This window comes from Gopherus evgoodei, unplaced genomic scaffold (assembly GCF_007399415.2).
Source record: "Gopherus evgoodei ecotype Sinaloan lineage unplaced genomic scaffold, rGopEvg1_v1.p scaffold_31_arrow_ctg1, whole genome shotgun sequence".
NCBI lineage: Eukaryota > Metazoa > Chordata > Testudines > Testudinidae > Gopherus > Gopherus evgoodei.
The window spans coordinates 5,709,091-5,726,346 of record NW_022059983.1 but is presented as its reverse complement, the minus strand read 5'-3'; the positions used below and the strand labels follow the sequence as shown (position 1 = coordinate 5,726,346).

The window sequence follows — 17,256 nt, the reverse complement described above, 5'->3', positions numbered from 1 at the left end:
AGGGGGATATCTGTGTGTTAGATTTACTAGCCTGACTTTGCATTCCCTCTGGATGAAGGAGTGGGGTGGGGGGGTGGAGCTTGGCTTTCTCTCTCGGTACCTATTTCCAGGACTGGAAATAGGGAGGGTGGAATCCCTCTGTTTAGATTCATGGAGCTTGCTTCTGTGTATCTCTCCAGGAACCCAGAGAGGGAACACCTGGAGGGGGGAAGGGAAATGGTTTATTCCCCTTTGTTGTGAGACTCAAGGAATTTGGGTCTTGGGGTCCCCAGGGAAGGTTGTTGGGAGGACCAGAGTGCCCCAAAACACTCTAATTTTTTGGGTGGTGGCAGCTTTACCAGGTCCAAGCTGGTAACTAAGCTTGCAGGTTTTCATGCTAACACCTATATTTTGGACGCTAAGGTCCAAATCTGGGAATATGTTATGACAGGTTGTGATGCAAATTTGGAATCATTTGGTCCAGAGGTTTCCGCAATACAGACCCCCCCCGCACATACACACATGTGCTGATTGAACATTTTCAGATGGTTATAATGTTCTCACTGCAGAGTTAGGGGAAATAGCAAAGAGGCTGAACTTTGGGAAATGTTGAGCCCGGATGGCCCCTGAGCTCAGCTACGTAACGGGACCAAGGGCCAGTGTGGCCATACTGTAAAAGTGAGTCCACTCCTCCAGCTGTTCACACCTGTGTTAATAGCAGTTCACACCTCTGTGGATACGGCTTCCACTGGAAATTGAGGGTAACACGTTGAACTGACGTGGGGACTTAGAGACACAGCCAGTGCTCTTTTGATCTAAACATGGAGATATTTGAGTTCTCATCCCTATTATTACCTTTGACCTGGTGTCTTCAGCCACAATGGGACTCAGTTGGGACCACAGATGGCATGTAAGTCCTGTGCCAATCACTAATTCTTTGGGACTCTGGTTCTTCTGAAAAAACGAGGTTGGGCGGGGAATCATTTGGAATGACTCCAAAGTATTATCATGTGCCAATAATCGATTCTTTTGGTCTCTGGTTGTTCTGAACAACCAAGGTGGCACAGGGGACTCATTTGGAACGAGTCCAAATTATTATTAGCTAACGAAAAGGTGTGTTTGTGTATGGGGGTGTGGAGGGGGAGATTGTTTCAGTCCAAACAAAATGTTTTTTTTTTCTGAGCTTTTTTTTTATGCATTTTAAATGACTAAAAAAAATTAAAGAATTTTAAGAAAATCTGTTTCAAATAAGAAAATGGAAATTTTTTCTATTGAAATTTTCAGCTTTTTGGTGGTTGAGCGAAACAATTTGGAAAATTTGGCACTAGTTTATTAAATGTTTTGGTGTCACTAAGTCTACTGTAACTGCTAAACACCATTTCCTCACAGAGGTGGGGTTTGAACCCAGAAGCCCTGGCTCCTAACCCCATCCCCCACCACTAACCTGTTATACCTCACTAATCTCCCAGCAGCAAGAGAAGAGCCCAAGAACTCTGAAGTGGAGTTAACAGCTCTACACTGATTTACACTGGCTGACGATCTGGCCTGTTCGTTCCATGCCCTACTGCCTTACAGGCTTAATATTCCAAAATAATAGGTTATTATTTGTTATGCTTCTATTTTGGGGGGTTTCCCAGCTGACCACCATTAAAGAGGCCTGATTTTCCAGAAGAAGGAGCTGAATCTTTTGTGAACATTAGGCATCTTGGAAAGTGTCTCAAGTCAGTACATGATTCCATGTGCTTGGAACCCTTCACATACTAGACCATGTCAGATCTGATTGGGTTTCAAGACATTGTCATACCTAGAACACAAGAGGTTTAAGAACTAGCCAAATATATAGAACTAATGTGGTACTATTGTGTGTGTGTGTATATATTTTACACACACATTTAAAAACACAATAGTACCCCACGAGTTCTAGACATTTGAATGATTCTTGGACTTATTGGGTTCTTGCTCTGACAAAAAATTTTAAAACCCAAACTGGTCATATGTGGTCTAGGACGTCATATATGAGGTTGGAAACCAGGATGCACCAGACCACATAGGATCGATTTGGATTTTAAAATCTTGGCAGACCTAGAACCCAAGAGGTTCAAGAACCAGCCTGTAGTGAGGAGGTTGCTCTGCTCCTGGCCTGAAGGGCTTAAAACAGCCCTAGGAGAGGGCTGTGGTAGGGAAAGCAGCTAATAGGCTGATTGGGGAAGCAGCCACAGCTGGGCCATGGCCCAATCAGGCCTCAGCCGGCCCTATTCAAGATGCTGGGAGCCAGGAGTTCAGTAGTTTCTCTCTAGCTGTAGAGGGAGATGGACCTGGCTGCAGGGACCTGAGTGGAGCAGGACTGCGGAAAGGCAGAGGAGTTGGGGAGCTCCAGCTTGGAAAGCCCCAGGCTGCGGCCTAGCAGAGGGTAGCCCATGGGTAGGCAGAGGCAGCAGGTCCAAACCCAACCTTGCCGATGATGAGTGGCTTATACTGCAGTCGCCCCATGATCAGTTGGTGACTGGCAGTAGCCCACGACTGAGGCAAGGTAGGGATTAGAGGGTTGGGCGCTTCCCAGAGAGTGGAGGCCCTGAGAAAAAGGGTCCTGCCAGGGGGCAGCACCCCAAATAACGGGGCACCGGGTCTGGGAGGGACACGGGGGCCAAGCAGTAGTGGGACACTGGCCTGCAGAGGGCACTCCAGAAGCTGTAGAATTAATTCCCTGAGACGACCATCAGGAGGTGCCACGGGGTGAGTCTGCATCGCTACACAGCCCAATATCTCGAATGCATAGGATCCGATTAGCTTTTGAAAGGTAAAGTGGCTTGGAAAACATGATGTCTAAATCTAGCCTATGTCAGATCAGATCACATTCAAAACACTGACAGGCCTGGGACCCAAGAGATTAAAAAATGGCCAGGATTCCTAGAATCCATGAGATCCTACTGAATCCTGAATCAGCGAGAGGTGGTATCTGTCAGGTTTGGCAGTCTTGTTTCGTCTGAACAGTAGCAGTGGAAAAAGCCCCTTTTATAAAATCTAGGTGCATGTCTAACTTACCTACAACCCTCCTCCTGGGGTGGTGGCCCACACAGGCCTGGCTTTCTCAAATACTCCAGTGGGTTCAGGTGACAACAACAACATCTGCCTAACCTCTGGATGGAATCAGAGATTCCAAGGCCAGAAACAGCATGGTGGTACCCTAGTCTGACCTGCTGCAGAACATCTCTGAATTAGTCGCTAGTTGAACTAGAGCAGACTTGGTAGAAATACCATCCAGCCCTGCTTTAAAAATTGCAGTGATGGAGAATAGACCAAGAAGGCTCTTTCTAACAGTTTATCATCTTTTGGATGTGCTGGACCCCAGCCGTGGCCAAGGTTTTGTAACTTAGCTGGAGCTGGCAGGTGAGATCTTCAGAGTTACTGTGACCTGTGACCAGAGGTACAAAGGTCAGGGTGGGTTGCAAAAAGGAGAGCAACCAGTCAGAAGCTGTGCTCCAGATCCACCAAACTGGTCATGAAGAAGCCAAGAATGAAAAAGAAACCCCATAGCCTCCTTTATTGAAATCCCAATCAGTAAATAGGTCCAGTAAATTGAGAAGTCACTTTAAATTCTAATCATTACACAAAATGTTCTTCTTATCAAGAAGGGGCCAGTCACATTCCCAGATCAATACTGGGTTGGATCTTACCCAAAATACAACACTACCAGTCAGTTCTTGATAGGCCATCCAACAGGCTGGATAGTGCTGACGCAATCTATCTGGAGGTGTCACCCAGATACACAGCACAGGTTTGATATATCAATGTACCACACATTTACAACTCATGATACAAAGAGGATTCATACACATATATTTATCAAATGATAACTTTTCCACTCATAGCTTACATGGCATATCTGGTATGTTTCATTGCAATTTCGTATCCATAATATTATAAACGATCACCCATATTTCCTATAGCATCACTCTTATTAGCTTGGACTTTCCCTTTTCACCACCCTGAAGAGTTCATGGGCAGGTGGTTTCTCTGGAGCAGCTCTTTATTCCACTAGCTTGTTTTCCTTACCGGACACTCTTAAACTAAGCCATAGCCTCCCTGCATGAAATATCCCAGTGATTGGATCACACGGTGTTTGTAAATTATGTCAGAACTGTCACACAAACCTTACAGAAACTACATAGTTCAAGGAAAACCTGGAAATTATTATTACCTCAGCTGGGATATAGGAGGCCTACATTTGTTCCAGTTCTACCACTAGTCTGCTGGGTGACCTTGGCCAAATCACTTCCCCACTCTGTGCCTCAATTTCCCCATTTGTATAAAAATGGAAGACTGCTACTGACCTCCTTGGTAAAGCTCTTTGAGATGCACTGATGACAATCACTAGAGAAGAGCTAGATATCTCTATTATAATACACAGATTCCTCTATAATATACTATAACTTTTTAAAACCATTTGGAAATCTAGACTCAAGATGAAAGTTTTAGCAAACAATCTGGAACCTGCTGGATTCTATGTGTTTTGAAAACACTCTAGAACCCGGTGATGTTCTAGATCCAGTTAGGAGCCTAGACTCAATAGACTTAGAATTTGACCACACAGAGGGTTACAGTAAATGAGCTTCCAGAGCCAGCTAGAGATGCAGAATCCAAGAGAGTCAATTAGGTTAAAACATATAGATAGACCTAAAAGAAAACAGATTTTGGAGCTGGCTATCAGTGTGACATTGATGCCCATTCACATTCAAAAAATTGAGAGATCTAGAATGTATGGGATTCTGGAGACAGCAGGGAACTTAGAACCCAGGGACACTGTGGGGTTTACAAACATTGAGATACCTGGAACCCATTAGGTTTCAGAACCAGCAGGAATCTAGGAAGAAAGGAGATGCCAAATGTTCAACTTTCCCTAAGTCTGGGTACTTTCAGATGATCTCTTCTTTTGTGTTCTCGACTTCTGACCCATGTCTTCCATTAGACTTGGGGGCACTGATGCCAAGATCATCAGCCAAAGCTGCTTTGACCAGAGTGAGAAGAGACGTCCTGAAGACCTGCCAGAACTTCTCCCCCACAAAAAGGTAAAGGATGGGAGAGAAGGAGGCATTGAAGCAGGAAGTGAAGGTGTAAATGACCAAAAGGGCACCCGTCACTGACTCTGGCATCTCCTTCTTGTAGAGCTTCAAGCCGTGGTAGAGATGGTAGGGCAGCCAGCCCAGGAAGAAGGAAACCATCGCGGCCACCATGACTTTGAAGGGCTTCCCAGCCCACACCAGCTTCTTCTCCTTCATCTTCATCCCCACACTGACATAGCATCCTGTGATGATGCAGAACGGCAGCAGGAAGCCCAGCAGGAACCGGACCACAAACATGGCCAGGTGGACCCATCTGCCCAGGTCTTGCGTCTTGGCTCCATTCCAGTCTCCAGAGATATTGTAATTATTGATGCAGGCAATCTTGCCCCCGTCCACATCATGGGTCTCCTGGAAAGCCAAGTAGGGAGTGCTGAGACCGAAGTAGCCAGCCACACACCCACAACCAGCTTCCCAGCCTGTGGCACAGTGCGGTGATTCCGGGACCAAATGGGATGGTGAGTGAGGATGTAGCGGTCCAGACTGATGAGTGTGAGAAGGAAGATAGAGGAGAACATGTCCATGGAACCGAAGGCATTGAGAAGCTTGCACATGGCCATGCCGAAGACCCAGTGGAAATCCAGGAGGACATAGACAGCGAAGAAGGGGATCAGCAGGGTGAAGGGCAGGTAGAAGAAGACCAGGTGGAGGAACCAGAGTGTGGTCACTGTCCTCTTCATCTTCAGTCCCAACACCCACAGATACAGCCCATTCCCCATCACACCCACCAGGAAGGTGATAAAAAGCAACACAGCAGAGGTCAGGTGAGGGATCTTCATGGTCTCTGTGGTCTTGCTGGAATTTGCCACTGTGGTTGGTGTGAGTGTCATGATATCTTGTTCCATGGTACCCTGAGAAGAGACATTAAAGGGATGGCAGTAGCGGCGAAAAGGGACAGTGGAAGAGAAGAAGGGAGAAATACCAGAGTGGGTTAGGGAGGTAACGTTAGAAAGGACATTGCTGGGCACCCTCTCATCCTCCAGAATATCCAGGCTGGATATTGTCAGAAACTAGGCTATAGCTGGGAACTCACTGCTACAGGATAAAGCTGTGAGCAGTAGGGGAGGACAAGAGGGATAGCAGACGTGGGAGGAGTGGGGAAGGAGACACTTTAGTAGATCAAATATACAGCTGTGCAGAGAATACCACGTAGCTGTGATCTCGACGTCTGGCTGGCTCAGGGGAACAGGGAATGAGCCATGGGGCCTTTCCCCTCTAGGGTGGCCAGCTCTAATCTGGCCCCAGAGCAGGGGATCAGACCTACTCAGTTAGGTGAGGATCTGTGCTGTTGACTCCTAGCATGCAGGAGCTGGTGCTGGTGGAACTCACTGCTACAAGGAAGACAAAACCACCCCTCCCCCACCCCATCTCTTGTGCTTATCTGCCAGTCACAGGAATTGGTGCTACACCCTGACATGTGAGAGTCTGCAGGGTCCTTCTCATCCTCATTGTAACATAGGAAGCCACAATCCTCCGAGCTGCTTCTCTGCCCTCCTTTCTCCCCCGTGCTGCCAGCTCTGCACCAGGGACCTTTAGTATTTTGCCTCTCTCCAGGATTTCCCTCCTCACGGCCTTATTAGCTCTGTAGAAAGGCCTAATGGTTAAAGAATGGTGGAGGGGTGGGAGGCAAGGTTCCTGGGCACTGGGAGGGACATGGGATCCTGTTTCTTAGACTCTTCAAATGGGGAACACCTCATCTGATTAACATGAAACAAGAGCGAAAATTCACCCACATTACAGATCTCACCAGCTACCTCTGTCTACTGAGTCCCCCATGTTAACCCTAGTGCTACCCAGTGGCAGAGAGTCTCACAGGCCAACCCCACTGATACCCAGTGGCAGGGAGTTTCACAGGCCAACCCCACTGATACCCAGTGGCAGAGAGTCTCACAGGCCAACCCCACTGATACCCAGTGGCAGGGAGTCTCACAGGCCAACCCTACAGATACCCAGTGGCAGGGAGTCCAACTAGTTTGCCTTTTCAATAGCAAATTGCTGTGGTTTCTAGATGGCCTTAACAGGGAAGTTCCCCTTCAAATCCAACAAGGTCAGGCTCACCTGGGCAGCAAGTGGTGGAAACATACCCAGTGCAGAGACTCGGATGATGTGTGTTTGTCTGTCCCTGCCTCGGTACTGTCCTGTGTGTTGAGTTCACTCCCTTAACTCTGTGTCTGCTACATTCTCCACCCCCGCTTGCTCTCTAAATAGAATAGCTGCAAACCATATATGGAAATGAACATTTGGGCACTGTCTTAACAGAGCCACCACCTAAGAAACAGATATTCCTTTAAAACTAGCCCCCACTCTGCTGCCAGATCCAGGGCTTGAATCTAGTGGGAGGTGGAGTCATGGCCACTAGCCCCACCTTGCTAGCACTGTATAAAGAGAGAGGAAAAAGACAGTACATGCACATGAGACCTTAATGTCTAAGGAGTCTGGGTAGATAGAGACCTTCACCAGGTCTCAGGAGGCCTTGGTACTGGCAGACTGAGTGCTCTGGGCCAAGTCATTTCTGCAGTCTGTGCCTCAGTTTCCCCATTTGTAAAATCCAGGAGACGGCTACTGACCTCCTTGGCAAAGTTCTTTGAGATCTACTGAGATAACTGGCTCTGCGGGTATGGAGAAAGTGGTGGACATGATATATCTTGACTTTAGGAAAGCTTTTGGTACTGTCTCCCGCAGTATTCTTGCCAGCAAGTTAAAGAAGTATGGGCTGGATGAATGAACTATAAGGTGGATAGAAAACTCGCTAGGACGGAAGAATCCAATCCACCGCTGCAGGCTGGAGACCAACTGGATAAGCGGCAGTTCTGCAGAAAAGGACCTGAGATTACAGCGATATGAGTCAGCAGCGTGCCCTTGTTGGGAAGAAGACTAACGGCATATTAGGCTGTATTAGTAGGAGCATTGCCGGCAGATCGAGAGAAGTGCTTATTCCCTTCTATTTGCCACTGGTGAGTATTGCGTACAGTTTCCTACAGAAAGAATGTGAGAGAGGGCAGTGGAGGGCAACAAAAATGATTAGGGTGCTTGGGCACACGACTTACGAGGAGAGGCTGAGGGAACTGGGACTGTTTAGTCTGCAGAAGAGAAGAGTGAGGGGGGATTTGATAGCAGCTGTCAACTATGTGAAGTGGGGGGTTCCAAGGAGGATGGAGCTCGGCTGTTCTCAGTGGTGGCAGATGACAGAACAAGGAGCAATGGTCTCAAGTTGCAGTGGGGGAGGTCTAGGTTGGCTATTAGGAAACACTATTTCCCTAGGAGGGTGGTGAAGCACTGGAATGGATTCCCTAGGGAGGTGGTGGAATCTCCTTTCTTAGAGGTTTTTAAGGTCAGGCTTGACAAAGCCCTGGCTGGGATAGTTTAGTTGGTGTTTGTCCTGCTTTGAGAAGGGGACTGAACTAGATAAATTCCTGAGGTCTTTTCTAACCCTATTATTCTATGATTCTATGAAACCAAGAATCCGTATATTTTGTTAAAATGACAGATTCATACATTCCAAGGCTCAACCATCAGATATGGACTGGACAGAGGAATCCCTGGTTCTCTGGCCTGGGCTATGCAGGAGGTCAAATGGGATGATTGGAACAAGAATAGAACCCAGGAGTCTGGACTCCCAGCTTCACTCCCATCTCCCATCAAATCCATGACCCAAGCAGGAAGGGCTTGAAATGTGGCAAATCTAGAACAAATCATGTCAACCAGAACAAATCATGTCAAACAAATCTGATAACTTTCTTTGATAGGATAAAGAGTCTTGTGGATAAGGAAGAAGCGGTGGATGTTACAGTGGTCAACAAGCTAAATATGAGTCAATAGTGTGATGCTGGTGCAAAAAAAGCAAACGTGATTCTGGGCTGCATTAACAGGTGTGTTGTGAGCAAGACACGAGAAGTCATTCTTCCGCTCTACTCTGCGCTGGTTAGGCCTCAACTGGAGTATTGTGTCCAATTCTGGGCACCGCATTTCAAGAAAGATGTGGAGAAATTGGAGAGGGTCCAGAGAAGAGCAACAAGAATGATTAAAGGTCTAGCGAACATGACCTATGAAGGAAGGCTGAAGGAATTGGGTTTGTTTAGTTTGGAAAAGAGAAGACTGAGAGGGGACATGATAGCAGTTTTCAGGTATCTAAAAGGGTGTCATCAGGAGGAGGGAGAAAACTTGTTCACCTTAGCCTCTAATGATAGAACAAGAAGCAATGGGCTTAAACTGCAGCAAAGGAGGTTTAGGTTGGACATTAGGAAAAAGTTCCTAACTGTCAGGGTGGTTAAACACTGGAATAAATTGCCTAGGGAGGTTGTGGAATCTCCATCTCTGGAGATATTTAAGAGTAGGTTAGATAAATGTCTTTTAGGGATGGTCTAGACAGTATCTGGTCCTGGCATGAGGGCTTGAGGTCCCTTCCAGTCCTAGAAACTATGAATCTATGAAATCTGACACCAGTCAAATCCAATATCGAGACTGTCAACTTCTGGAACACCTTGCCACTGGATGCTGCCATGGCCAATTGCTCAGCCAAAGGAAAGGATGTTGGGTCAGACGACAGAGAAGGCCTGGAATTAAATCGGTGGCCTGGGGGACTCAGGGCCACAGGAAACTCACTGCCAATCACAGCACAGAAGAAATCAAGAGATGGTCCTATGAGTAAGGCTGCGTGGCTGTCACAGAGGTCAGGGAAGTCACAGATTCCATGACTTTCCATGATCTCCATCATTTCTGCAGCTGCCAGTGCTGGCTCAGGGGCCAGCAGCAGCAGTCTGGGTGGGGGCTCAGGGCTGGGGCAGGCGGTTGGGGTGCAGGGCGGTGCTTACCTAGGGGGTGGGCTCCCCACCTCCCCCAGCATGTCCCTGTAACTCCTAGGAAGAGGGGTCAGGGGGTCAGTATGGCACCTGCAGGAGCCGGTCCTGCAGCTCTCATTGGCTGCAGTTCACAAGACAGGCAAGACCACCCCCAAGGCAGGAATAGAAACCAGACATCCTGAGACCCAGCCCTTAAAAAGGCCCGAGGCTGCCAGGTGGAAAGCCCCATCCAGGCACAGAAGCTCGGCACTTTCTCCTGCTGGGTTCGGCGTGTGCATTGTGAAACCACTTCAGCTGTTGAGGTTTTCTGCATCAGCCAGACAGCAGTTCCCCTTCCCGTTGCCTGCCCCCAGCCTGCCGAGCCTCACGTGTGCCAGTGACGCTCAGGTCTGTGCCAGGGATCTGGCTGGCCAGATGTCAAACACATTTATCCCCAGCAAGAAGGGAACGCAGTGGAGAGGGCTCTGACGTGAGGGCAAAGTTGCTCTGAATTCTCAGCCTCCTGATTCTGCTAATTCATAAATCCGTCCGTCTGGAACCCAGACGGGCCCCTGGATCATTCTAGTCTCATCTCCGGCACAGTCCAGGCAAGGGGCACTCAATTAGTCCCCCCGTACTGAGCCCAATCCCTTGTGTTTGCCAAGAGCATCTCCTGGAAATGCCACCAGGTGTCTGGCTGGCTGTTCTGAAAACCCTCCAGTGGTGGGGATCCCAAAACCACCCCTGGAAGCCAATTCCAGAGCTTTTCCCCCTTGAGAGTTAGAAAGTTTTTCCTAACATCTGACCTAAAATGTACAAACTTTTAAATTTTGGCGGTAAAAGTGTTGAGTTTGCAGTTTAAAAAGAATCTGGATTTTTTAAAATGGAAAAATCAGTGTTTTTTCCCTGAAAACCAGTTGGGAAAAATCAAAGATTGTGCTAAAAGTTGTTTTTTGAAAACTCAAGATTTTTAAGAAGCCTCTGAATGGTTTTCATCAAAACTGAAAGTTTTGAATCAAATCTCAAATGCAATTATTGAAATCTGATTGAGTTTTTTTCCCTCACTGAAAATCCGTTTTCAAAACTCAAGCATTTGGGCTTAAAACAGTTTATAAAAACTGAACATTTAACTCAAGCCTCACTTTTTTTCTTACCAAACCTGCCATTTTTTATCCATCCCCCAAAATATTTATTCAAACTGCCAATTTTTTTTACTCCAGTCAGTTTCCAAAACCTGAAACAAATCCAGTTTCCACTTCTTTCATTAACAACAAAAAATTGCATTAAATTTTTGAAAAGGAACCAGACCTGGTTTGAAATTCCTGGCGATAAATCGCTGACATATCCATCTGGTTCCATCCATTTCCCTATTACTCCAGAGTCCTTGCTCTCACTTAGGAAGGAAAGGGTCATACAAGGGTGCTGATGAAGATATTGCAAAAATCCTGGGCACAGAATGCTCAGATCAAGAGGTGATCCGTAGCTCTGCCTTGTAGCAGTGAGTTGCACTGGCCATATCCCAGCTGATCTGAGAATACCCAGCCTGGATAGTCTGGAGGACGAGAGGGTGCCCAGAGAGGTCCTCTCCAATGATGCATTCCTGACCCTCTGGTATTTCTCCCTTCCTTGTCTTCCATTCTCTGTTTTCCCCTCCTCTGGGGTCATTTATAACCCCTCTTTTGTCTCTTCCCAGGGCACCATGGACCAAGACAACACGACCATCCAAACACCACTGGGGAAAATTCCAGCCAGACCCTAGCTGCTGTGAGCGTCACTCACCTGGCCACAGCCGTGTTGCTCTTCCCCACTTTCCTGGTGTGCGTGGTGGGGAACGGGCTGTATCTCTGTGTGTTGGGGCTGAAGATGAAGCAGACGGTGACCATGCTACAGTTCCTCTACCTGGTCTCCTGCTACCTCATCTTCACCCTGCTGATCCCCTTCTTCATCGTCTACATTCTCCTGGGTTTCCACTGGGTCTTCAGCATGGCCATGTGCAATTTCCTCTGTGCATGCCTCTCTCTGAACATGTTCATCTCCATCTTACTTCTCGCACTCATCAGCCTGGACTTTGACACCCTTATTCATATTCCCATCTGATTTCGGAATCACCACTCCCTGCCCTGGAGTGGAAAGCTGGCCGTGGGTGCTTGGCTGGCCTCCTTGGCTCTCAGTGATCCCTACCTGGCTTTCCAGGAGATCCACATGGTGGAAGGGGGCAGGATCACCTGCATCAATAATTACAACATCTCTGGAGGCTGGAACGGAGCCGAGACACAGGACCTGGGCAGGCAGTCCACCTGGCTGTCTTCATGGTCTGGTTACTGCTGTCTTCCTGCTGCCTTTCTGCACCATCAAGGGATGCCATGGCCGTGTGGGGCTGAAGATGAAGGAGATGAAGATGCGCTGGTTAGGCCTCAACTGGAGTATTGTGTCCAGTTCTGGGCACCGCATTTCAAGAAAGATGTGGAGAAACTGGAGAGGGTCCAGAGAAGAGCAACGAGAATGATTAAAGGTCTTGAGAACATGACCTATGAAGGAAGGCTGAAAGAATTGGGTTTATTTAGTTTGGAAAAGAGAAGACTGAGAGGGGACATGACAGCAGTTTTCAGGTATCTAAAAGGGTGTCATCAGGAGGAGGGAGAAAACTTGTTCACCTTAGCCTCCAATGATAGAACAAGACGCAATGGGCTTAAACTGCAGCAAGGGAGATTTAAGTTGGACATTAGGAAAAAGTTCCTAACTGTCAGGGTAGTTAAACACTGGAATAAATTGTTTAGGGAGGTTGTGGAATCTCCATCGCTGGAGATATTTAAGAGTAGGTTAGATAAATGTCTATCAGGGATGGTCTAGACAGTATTTGGTCCTGACATGAGGGCAGGGGACTGGACTCGATGATCTCTCGAGGTCCCTTCCAGTCCTAGAGTCTATGAGTCTATGAGAAGAAGCGGGCATGCGCTGGGAAGCCTCTGAAAGTAATGGTGACCCTGGTGGTTTCCTTCTTCCTTGGCTGGCTCCCCTACCACCACTACCATGGCTTGAAGCTCAACAAGAAGGAGATGCCAGAGTCAGTGACAGGCTCTCTTTTGGTCATTTATGCCTTCATGTCATGCATCAGTTCCTCCTTCTCTCCCATCCTCTAGCTCTTCATGAGGGAGAAGTTCTGGCAAGTCTTCAGGATATTTCTTCTCACTCTGGTCAAAGAGGCTTTTTGTTGATCTTGGCAGCAGTGCCCTGAGTCTAACGCAGTGGTCCCCAACCTTTTTGGCTGGCAGGTGCCAGCCGAAGGACCACTGCGGCGATGGTGCACCCGCCAAAATGCTGCCGAATTTTGGTGGCATTTCTGAGGCATCTCGATGACGCCACTTGCCGTCGACAAGCAACATCATTGGGGACGTCCCTGCCAAAATTTGGGAGCGATGCCTCTCGTTGATGTCACTTGTCGATGGCAAGCAGAGTCACTGAGAGGTGTCCCCGCCAAAATGCCACTGAAATTCAGCGGCATTTCAGCGGCTGCTCTCCCAGGGGCCAGGACGCAGGCACGTTGGGGACACTGGTCTAATGGAAAGCAGGGATCAGAAGTTGAGAACACAAAACAGGAGATGGCGTGAAGGTGCCCAAACTTAGGGAGAGTTGAAAACTTGGCATCCCCTTTGTTCCTAGATCCCATATGATTCTAAATCCTGATGGGTTCCAGGTATGTCAATGTTTATATACCGTGCAGTGTCTCTGGATTCTAGATTCCCTGCTCTCTCTAGAATCCCATGTGTTCTAGATCTCTCTTTTTTCCCCCAATCTCAGTGGGTCATCAATAGAACCAGATCAGTAGTCAGCTCCAGAATCTTGTTTGTTTTAGATCACACAATGTGTTCTCACCTCATTGAATCACTAGATGGCTCTGGAATCTCATTTCTTGTAAGTCTCTCAATGTGTTCACATTCAGTCAATGGGTTCTAGATTCCCGACTAGATCTAGGACATCACAGGATTCTAGAGTCTTTTCAAACCACATAGAATCCAACAGGTTCCAGATACTTTGCTACACCTTTCATTGTGGTTCTAGATTTCCAGGTGGTTTTTAATCCCTTAGGTGTAGTATATCATAGAAGACTCTGAGTATTATTGGAGAGATATCTAGCTCTTCTCTAGTGCTAGTCATCAGTAGATCTCAAAGAACTTTAGGAAGGAAGTCAGTAGTAGTCTTCCAGTTTTTACAAATGGGGAAACTGAGGCACAGAGGAGGGAAGTGATTTGGTCAAGGTCACCCAGTAGAAACTTCAGTTCTTCCCGCGGCAGAACCGGGAACAAACTCGGGTCTCCTGCACCTCTGTCCAGGTCTCGATCCATTGCATCCCCTTAGATTGTGAGATCTCTAGGACACAGACTCTCTCTTTCCTCTGTTTGTACAGCATCTAGCACAGCAAGGTCCTGGGCCAGGACTGGGGCTCCCAGAACTACTTCAAATAATAAATAATAATCATTCCTGAGTGTTACTTGAACTACTTAGATTCCATAAAGTTTGTGTGACGACTCTGAAATAGTTTACAATGACCGCATGACCCGGTCACTGAGATATTTAGTTTTCAAACCCCTTGTATGTTTCAAAAGCCAATAATATCCTATAAGTTCTAGATATTTAGCTGGTTCTTGAACCTTTGGGTTCTAGGTCTGTCATGATTTTAAAACCCAATAGGTGCTATGTGGTCCAGAACATCCTAGTTTCCAACCTCATATATGATGTCCTAGCTGACATAAGACGAGTTTGGGTTTTAAAAAACTTGTCAGATCTAGATCTCAAGAGGTTCAAGAGTACTCAAATATCTAGAACTGATGGGGTATTATTGGGTTTATATGTGTATATATCTATATCAATCAATATCTATCTATACAATGAAAGAGGGAGAGAGAGTAGTATGACGAGTTCCTGATATTTGGCTAGTTCTGAAACCTCTTGAGTTCTAGGTGTGACGGGGGGGGGGACGACACATAGACTGTGGCACAGCCAGGGCGCAGTGTCACTGAAGGAGGACGCCGTCGTCCTGGGAGTGACGTAGGCCCAAGAACAGAGGTGACAGCAGGCAAGACACCACCAGAAGAGGGCACAGCGTTAATTCCCTGGACAGCCAGCAGGAGGCACCACAGTGGGGAGTCATGCCCCTTCACAGTGTTCATCTGGGAAACGCCCCCAAAATAGAAGCATAACAAATAATCACCAACTATTTTGGAATATTAAGCCCATAAGGCAGTAGGGCATGGAGCAAACAGGCAAGACCCTCAGCCAGTGTAAATCAGTGTAGCTCTGTTGACTTCGCTTTGACTTCGCTTCAGAGTTCTCAGGTTCTTCTGCCTCTGAGAGGGGAGTTTTACAGCGTGGGGGTCTAGGAGCAAGGAATCTTTGGTTCAATCCCCAGCTCTGGGAGAGCAGTGGTCTCTAGCAGTTAAAGCAAAGTTAGTAACACCAAAACATTTGGTGAATTAGTATCAAATTTGCCAAATTGTTTCTCTCATTCACTAAAAATCTGACATTTTCAAATGAAATATTTTGATTTTCTTTTTCGAAATGGCTTTGTCTTGAAGTGTACTTCAATTTTTTTTAAATGTGTATAATCTAAGCTCACAACAAAACAAACAATTTGTGCAGACTGAAACAACCCCCCCTCCTTTTCATTTACTAAAAAAATTACTAACAAAAAATTCATTTGGGGTCATCTCCAAATAAGATCCCTTGCCACCGCCCCCCCATTTTTTGGAAGAACTAGAGACATGAAGAATCAGTTATTGGCACAGGACTTACATGCCATCTGTGGTCCCAATTCAACCCCATTGTAGCTGAAGACACCCGGTCAAAAGTGATAATAGGGACCTGAACACAAACATCTCCCTTTCTAGATTAAAAGAGCAATGGCTGTGTCTCTAGGCCCCCTTGTGTCAGCGCAGCGTGGCTGTTACTCACCCTCAGTTTCTGGTGGAAGCCGTACCTCGCAGAGGTGTGAATTGCTATTAAACGCAGGTGTGAACAGCTCGAGGAGCAGACTCACTTTTCCAGTACAGCCACACCGGCCCTCGTTCCCATTGCGTAGCTGAGCTCAGGGGCCGTCTGGGCTCCATGTTTCCTGAAATTCGGCCTCTTTGCTTTTCCGCCTCACTCTGAATCGAGAATATTATAACCATCTGAACATTTTCAATCAGCACGTGCAAGTGGTGGGAGGGGGAGTCTGTATCACGGGAACCAAATGACCCCAAATTTGCTTTACAACTCCCTCCTCCCCCACCTCCATTTTTCAAGGCAGTTGCCCCCTGCATGGGGGCGTCAGTGCAGTTTGTGAATATTAACAGCAGCTCATCATCAGGGGGCTGCATCTTGTGGAGTCCCCAATCAAACCCCACCCTTTGCTCCAGCAGAGCCCCTGCAGCTTGGTGCCACGTTCCGAGTGGAAGCAGAGTCTGGATGACCTCTCCCTTGACATCTAGTGGTGAGCTGTGGAAAAAGACGCAGAAGCTGATCTCGTTTGCATGGACACACTGACCCTGCCTAGGCGCTCACGATGATGGGATTGCTTGCCCCAATGATCACTTGTGGCTGGTGATGGATCCCTAGTCTCCTTGTTTGGGGGGCAGGATTAATAAAGGGTTATTATCCTTGTTGTGTGAACCAAGGGCAGCAGAACTGTACCTGGCATAATCCCAATACCCAGGAATGATGATTCATTATTATTTTTTTATTTCAGTAGTGCTGGGAGCTTGAATCCTCACCCATAGCCCCACTGTGCTAGGAACTGTACACATACAGAGCAAAAAGATAGTCGCTGTCCCAGAGAGCCCACACTCTAAGGATATTAAATGAATAGAGATCTGGGCTGGGACAGAGGAGACATGAGTTTGTTCCCAGTTGTGCCAGTGGATGGACTGAAGTTTCTACTGAGTGACCTTGGCCAAGTCACGTCCCCACTCTGTGCCTCAGTTTCCCCATTTGTAAAAACTGGAAAACTGCTAGTGACCTCTTTGGTAAAGTTCTTTGAGGTCTACTGATGAAAAACCACTAGAGAAGGGCTAGATATCACTATTATAATACACAGACTCCTCTATAATATACTACACCTAATGGATTTTAAACCATTTGGAAATCTAGGACCACGATGAAACTTTTAGCAAACAATCTGGAGTCTATGTGGCTGGAAAACACTCTAGAATCCAATGATGACCTAGATCCAGATGGGAATCTAGAACCCATAGACTTTGAGTTTGAACACATTGACAGGGTTACAATGCATGAGATTCTAGACCCAGATAGCGATGCAGAATTCAAGAGAGTCAATTCCTTCTTGGGTGCTGGCTGGTGAGTCTTGCCCACATGCTCAGGGTTTAGCTGATCGCCATATTTGGGGT

At 47.1% G+C, this 17,256-nt stretch overlaps 1 protein-coding gene and 2 pseudogenes across 1 annotated transcript in view; 1 reads left to right on the top strand and 2 right to left on the bottom strand.

Annotated features, from left to right (window-relative positions):
• Positions 1-5,909, bottom strand: part of LOC115640486 (probable G-protein coupled receptor 33) — a 28,796-nt gene extending 22,887 nt beyond the window's left edge. The window contains exon 1 of the mRNA XM_030543278.1: positions 5,825-5,909. The gene's annotated coding sequence lies outside the window, so the exon portion shown is untranslated. The remainder of the gene's footprint in view (positions 1-5,824) is intronic.
• LOC115640484 lies at positions 3,495-7,245 on the bottom strand (annotated as a pseudogene).
• A 3,440-nt stretch (positions 7,246-10,685) lies between these two features.
• LOC115640421 lies at positions 10,686-13,089 on the top strand (annotated as a pseudogene).
• The last annotated feature ends 4,167 nt before the right edge of the window (positions 13,090-17,256 follow it).